Genomic DNA, 7,547 nt, shown 5'->3' on the forward strand with positions numbered 1-7,547 from the left:
GTTATTTCCAGTTTTTGCTGTTACCAATAAAGACATTGTGAATGTTTATGTACAAGTCTCTGCATACTCACATGCTTTCCCTTTTTCCCCTTTTGTTAAATGCCTAAAATTGAAAATACGAGTTAAAAGGTAGCTATATATAATGCTTTAACATGCTTCCAAAGTGTTCTCCAGCAGTAGTAACATTTTACATTCTCAGCAATGTAGGAGTGTTCCAGTGGTCCATATACTCACTAACATTAGTAGGTTCAATATTTTTAATTTTATATTTCTATAGATGTGTAGTGGCATCTTGTGGTTTTAATTTGCATTTCCCTAATGTGTAATGATGTTGGGCATCTTCTCATGAGCTTATTTGTCACCCCCCTTTGTCATCTTAATTGAAAAATCTGTTCAAATATTTTGCCCATTTCTTTAAAAAAAATTTTTTTTAAATTTTTATTTTATTGATTTCTTACAGAGAGGAAGGGAGAGGGATAGAGAGTTAGAAACATCAATGAGAGAGAAAAATTGATCAGCTGCCTTCTGCACACCCCCCACTGGGGATGTGCCCGCAACCAAGGCACATGCCCCCAGCCGGAATTGAACCCGGGACCCCCCAGTCCGCAGGCCAATGGTCTATCCACTGAACCAAACCAGTCAGGGCCCATTTCTTAAGTTGCTTTGTCTACAATCTTATTAATATTCAATTTTGAGAATTATTTGTGCATTCTGGATAAACATCTTATATTAAATACATGGTTAGCAAATAAATTCTCTTAGTGGTATCTTGTCTTTTTATTCTCTTAACAGAATCTATCAAAGGACAGAAGTTTTTAATTTTATAAAGTCTAATTTATCATTTTTAATGAATTGTGCTCCTGATGTTGTACACAGCTGAGATAAATGCCTAAAACAGTTCACAAAGATTACTGTGTTTTTTTCTAAGTATTTAATTTTTATATATCCATTAAAAATTATGAATATTAAAACATACAAAAGAAGGGAATGTGGTGTGATGAACTCTCATGTATGCATCACCCTCATCAATAGTTATCAACTTATGGTCGATTTTGTTTTTATCTGTTTTCCTTCCTACATCAACATACTCCCAAAGTTATTAACATTTTTAAAGCATTTTATTGATGTACACAAATCCTGAATATATAGCTCAATAAATTTTCACAAGTTAAAACATTTCACTGTATGTTTCACTGTATGTATGTATATTCAGGATCTCAATCAAGAAGTTAAATATTATCAGCCTCCCAAAAGCCCCCTCATGTTCTCAAAGGAATATGTATCCTTACTCTTAATACCATGTGTGAATTTTGCCTTTGGTTAAACTTGCATAACGGAATCATACAAAATGTCCTCCCTTATGTCTCAGTTTTTTGTTCACCATATGTTTATGTATTTATTCATGGTGTTTTATATAGCAACTTATTTGCTCATATGATTTCTGCTTTGTTTGATATTCTATTGTATGAATATACTGCAATTTATCAGTTCTGGTGTTGATGGGAATTTGGATTGCTTTCAGTTTTTTACTCTTACATACGGTGCTGCTGTGAGCATTTTTGACATGTTGTTGTTGATCACATCCGTACATTATTGTTGGGGAAATAGCTAAAAGTGGACTCGCTGGCTGGTTGAGTATATTATGATCAGTTTTAGTATCCAGTGACAGTTTTTATAAGGAGTTGTACCAATAATATACAAAGAATAATATATACATACTTCCCATATGATATTCTGGAAAATATTTTTAATCCCTTTAATTGCCTTGTACTCCTGTACCTGTAGCTATTGAAAAAAAATAGTTTGATTCTATCATTCATTAACCATTTGTGCCTTGTTTTACAAGAGTAAATTCTGTGAACTTGCTCAGTTCTTTGGTCCATAATTTCTGGAACTGCAAAGCTGAAGTCTGGATCCTTAAATGAGGAAACTGACCAAAGTCCTTCTACTTCCTCAAGTTTCAACAGAGTGTTATCTAGTCTCCCTAGATATTATTTTTGGCTTATTTCATCATGACTGCAACTGTTTTTAAAAAAAAACAATAACAAAACAAAATAAACACTCTTCTAAAGCCTGGTATGTAGATGTACTATTAATGTGATTCTCTTCTATTACAGTAATCATTTTACATTTTATTTTAGCCTTTTCATTATTGCTAACATCTAGCCTTTTACAAAAATTGTCTCTGTAATCACAGTTTTAGTATCATCTAGATTAAAAAGTAGAAATCCATGGCCATGTAAGTCTTCAAACTTCAATGACAAATCAATATCATATCTCTATGAAACAAGTGTATCTTAACAATGTTTTCACAAAGGACCTGACCTACCCCTTCTGTGTGTAAGTTTGGGACCAATCCAAACAGCAGTATAGATCTGAGTAAAATGTTCCCATGTCAAGAAATGCTGGTGAGCCCTAGCTGGTTCGGCTCAGTGGATAGAGCATCGGCCTGCAGACTGAAGGGTCCTTGGTTCAGTTCCATTCAAGGGCATATGCCCAGGTGTGGCTTGATTTCCAGTGCGGGGTGTGCAGGAGGCAGTCGACCAATGATTCTCTCTCATCATTGATGTTTCTATCTCTCTCTCCCTCTTCCTTCCTCTATGAAATCAATAAAAATATATTTTAAAGAAAGAAATGCTATTGAAGTCTTTGACATAGCTTATAACAAAAAAATAAAATAATCATTTTGCAAATTTGAATACCTCATTTTTGCTTTTGCAAATAAACCAGTTACTGATTCATAGTTTTCAGTATAGCAAACAATATTATTTGGATTGTAAATATCAACTTATCTTATGCTTAATTAGTTATTTTAAAAATTGCATTTTTGTGTGTTCATACTTGTATAAATTTGAAATTTATCCCTGTTAACTGACTGAAGGCCAACTTAGTGAACAGAGAATAAGCAAGTGTAGTATTCTGTATGACTTTGCTAATCATTACCACTTGTGAATAAATATTTTCACATTGGGTAATGAAAGGCTAAATTGATTACAGGTTATAAACTAATTAGGTGGCCCTTAAGTGATTGAGGAACACAGATTAAAGCTGAAACAAATATGAAGGCTTATTTGCATATGGATAATGTAACCAAAGGGGCTATTATTACCAGTTAAGTAAAGCCTCTTATCCTTTTTCTCAAGTCATTCACTAATGTATGTGTAATCAAACCTATTGCAAAGCAAAGGGAAAATGATAGAAGTTGATCCTTTGATATTTATTGATCTCCAAAGTACTAATTATTGTTGGAGGTGCTGTTGGAGAAGAAAATAAAATAAAAGTCCTCTTAGAGAGTCTGTACTCAGTTAATTATGTGTAGTATGTATTTGTTACAAGATGACATTTAAGAAAATATACAAAACAATGTAGTGTTGAGTCTAACATTTACTTTATTGAGTTTTTAATGAGATAGATCAACTAATGTGTTCTATTTAGAAATTAACCTATTTTTTTAAACCTTCTGATTTGGTCTGTGACAGAATGACTATTTCCATTTCTGTATGTTATAATGGCTATTTGATAAACTAGTTAGTTAGTACCTGTAGAATTATTACCCCGTTTATATAGCAAAATCAACTGTGTAACTAGAAAGAATGACAAAATACAGATTTCTCAACTCTGTAGTTGGATATTTAGGTGTAGAAGGTTTCAGATAGTGGCTTAGGCCTGTGTATCCTAAGAAAAGCTCCACGGAGATTCTGATTTGAAGGACTAGTTTGCCATTCAAGTAATTCTCGTTTTGTGTGTGTCTATGTCTACCATATCTCTGTGGCAATAAATTCTAGCACCTGCACACCAGGATTATTGTCCTCAACAATTGCATTTCCCAGCCTCCTTTGCATTGGGTGCAGTCATGTGGCTAAATTCTAGCTAATATGGTGTGAGCATAAGTGATTTGTGATTTTTAAAAAAGATACTTTCTTAAGGTTCTTCATGTTCTTCCTTTTTTGTCAGTTGAGTGCTTTTTCCATGACCAGTTTTATAGTCATGAGTTAAAGACTCCAGACAATATGAGTCCCTAAATCAATGTGTGGAGCAGAGCCTGCCTAGTGGCATAAAAATTCTTTTTGAGAAAGAAACAAACTTATATTGTGTTTGAGCTGTTGTTTAAATTTGGGACTATTTGTTTTGATTAATCCAAACCATCAACTAATTAAAGATGTAATAATATAATACCAAATGACCTACTAGTTACTAAATTACACTGAAGTCACTCTTTTTGTCTTTTAAGAAGACCAAAGTCTTGGAGAAAAATAAGTAGAAAACTAAATAATAATGATAATATAAAGTGAAAATCATTCTAATAGGGTGAAAAATACAGATAAGCAAGTAACTTTTCTGAGTGAGAGTGGGTGGGTGGTCCAGAGAGTCGGGGAACTACATAGAAAGGAGCTATCTTTGGAATGGGTCTACAGAATAAATAGGACTTTGCCAGGCAGGCAAAGCACTTTAGACAGTGGTTAGGCATGGAGAACTTACAAGGGCATATGAACAGGACTGATAGCAAAAGGGCAAATGGCTAGGAAATGATCAGATTATGACCTATATTATCATGCCATGAAGTTTGGAATTTATTTTATAGTAATCAGTAGAACTGGTTTTGAAAACAGAATTAGTTTGTATTTGAGAAATAGCACACTCATGGAAGAAGAGACACTGGATACAGAGAACATGATTATGCAGTTTAAAAAAAATGTTCTAGAAGTAAGTGATGGAATGATGGCATTGACAATAGGATGGAGAGAAGACAACATCCACAAGACATGTTTGGAAGTGGAAGAGGAAGTATTTAGTAAGCAACTGAATATCTGGACAGTGAGGAATTTGGTAGAATTAGTTCAAGGTCTCAGCTTGGGCATCTGGGCAGATATTGATGGTCTTCACTGAGAAAGGGAAACTAACAATATAAACAATAAAAGTGAAAATGGCTCTCTTTTATGAGTCTTTTAACATGTACTGTTCTAGGCAATTTATATGGATTAAGCTATTGAAGCATCATGCTGACTTCATGAAGTTAGTACTATTCTTTCTGCACTTTGCAGATATAGTAACTGAGGCCTAGCAAGTTTAAAAATTGCTCAAGGTGCTGGTAACTAGTGCTGGTAGAGCAGCATGATGGGGTGTTGTTCCAGGATCACGCTTTTTATTTTATTTTATTTTATTTTATTTTATTTTATTTATTTATTTATTTATTTTTTTATTGGTTAAAGTATTACAAAGGGTATTACATATGTGTCCTTTTTTCCCCCCCGCCCTAGACAGTCCCCCAGCCTCCCCTATTCCCCAGTGTCTTATGTCCATTGGTTATGCTTATATGCATGCATACAAGTCCTTTAGTTGATCTCTTACCCCCCTACCTCCTGCCCCCCAACCCTCCCCGGCCTTCCCGCTGCAGTTTGACAATCTGTTTGAGGCAGCTCTGCCTCTGTATCTATTATTGTTCAAAAGTTTATAATGGTCTCTATTATCCATGAATGAGATCATGTGGTATGTTTCCTTCATTGACTGGCTTATTTCACTTAGCATAATGCTCTCCAGTTCCATCCATGACGTTGCAAATGGTAAGAGTTCCTTCCTTTTTAGAGCAGCAGAGTATTCCATCGTGTAGATGTACCACAGTTTTCTAATCCATTCATCTACTGATGGACACTTAGGCTGTTTCCAGATCTTAGCTATGGTGAATTGTGCTCCTATGAACATAGGGGTGCATATATCTTTTCTGATTGGTGTTTCTGGTTTCTTGGGATATATTCCTAGAAGTGGGATCACAGGGTCAAATGGGAGTTCCATTTTCAGTTTTTTAAGGAAACTCCATACTGTCTTCCATAGTGGCTGCACCAGTCTGCATTCCCACCAGCAGTGCACAAGTGTTCCTTTTTCTCCACATCCTCTCCAGCACTTGTCGTTTGTTGAATTGTTGATGATAGCCAGTCTGACAGGTGTGAGATGGTACCTCATTGTTGTTTTGATTTGCATCTCTCGGATGATTAGTGACTTTGAGCATGTTTTCATATGTCTCTTGGCTTTCTGAATGTCCTCTTTTGAAAGGTGTCTATTTAGGTCCTTTGCCCATTTTTTGATTGGATTGTTTATCTTCCTTTTGTTAAGTTGTATGAGTTCCATATAGATTTTGGAGATTAGGCCCTTATCAGATATGACATTGGCAAATATGTTTTCCCACACAGTGGGTTTTCTCGTTGTTTTGTTGATGGTTTCTTTTGCTGTGCAGAAGCTTTTTATTTTGATGTAGTCCCATTTGTTCATTTTCTCTTTAGTTTCAAGTGCCCTAGGAGCTGTATCAGTGAAGAAATTGCTTCGGCATATGTCTGAGATTTTGTTGCCTTTGGATTCTTCTAGAATTTTTATGGTTTCCTGTCGTACATTTAAGTCCTTTATCCATTTTGAGTTTATTTTTGTGTATGGTGTAAGTTGGTGGTCTAGTTTCATTTTCTTGCATATATCTGTCCAATTTTCCCAACACCATTTATTGAAGAGACTATCTTGGCTCCATTGTATGTTCTTGCCTCCTTTGTCAAATATTAATTGAGCATATTGGTTCGGGCCGATTTCTGGGCTCTCTATTCTATTCCATTGATCTATATGCCTATTCTTGTGCCAGTACCAGGCAGTTTTGAGAACAGTGGCTTTGTAATACAACTTGATATCTGGTATTGAGATCCCACCTACTTTGGTCTTTTTCAGGATTGCTGTAGCTATTCGGGGTCTTTTTTTATTCCAGATGAATTTTTGGAGAGTTCGTTCTAGATCTCTGAAGTATGCCGTTGGTATTTTAATGGGAAGTGCGTTGAATTTATAGATTGCTTTGGGTAGTATGGACATTTTAATGATGTTGATTCTACCAATCCATGAACACGGTATGTTCTTCCATCTGTTTATGTCTTCCTCTATATCTTTTTTCAACGTCCTGTAGTTTTCTGAGTAGAGGTCTTTTACCTCTTTAGTTAAGATTATTCCTAGGTAGCTTAGTTTTTTTGGTGCGATGGTAAACGGGATTGTTTTTATAATCTCTCTTTCTGAAAGTTCACTATTGGTGTATAGAAATGCCTCAGATTTCTTGGGGTTAATTTTGTATCCTGCTACATTGCCAAATTCATGTATTAAGTCTAGTAGCTTTTTGATGGAGTCTCTAGGGTTTTGTATGTATAATATCATGTCGTCTGCAAATAAGGACAGTTTTACTTCCTCTTTTCCAATTTGGATGCCTTTTATTTCTTCTTGCCGAATTGCAATGGCTAACACTTCCAGTACTATGTTGAACAGGAATGGTGAGAGGGGGCATCCCTGTCTTGTTCCTGTTCTTAGGGGAAATGGTGTAAGTTTTTGTCCATTGAGTATGATGTTGGCTGTGGGCCTGTCATATATGGCTTTTATTATGTTGAGGTATGATCCTTCTACTCCCACCTTGCTGAGAGTTTTTATCAAAAATGGGTGTTGAATTTTGTCAAATGCTTTTTCTGCATCAGTTGATATGACCATGTGGTTTTTTTCTTTCAATTTGTTTATGTGATGTATCACGTTTATTGATT

Source organism: Myotis nattereri, assembly GCF_964212035.1.
Source record: "Myotis nattereri genome assembly, chromosome: 1".
NCBI lineage: Eukaryota > Metazoa > Chordata > Mammalia > Chiroptera > Vespertilionidae > Myotis > Myotis nattereri.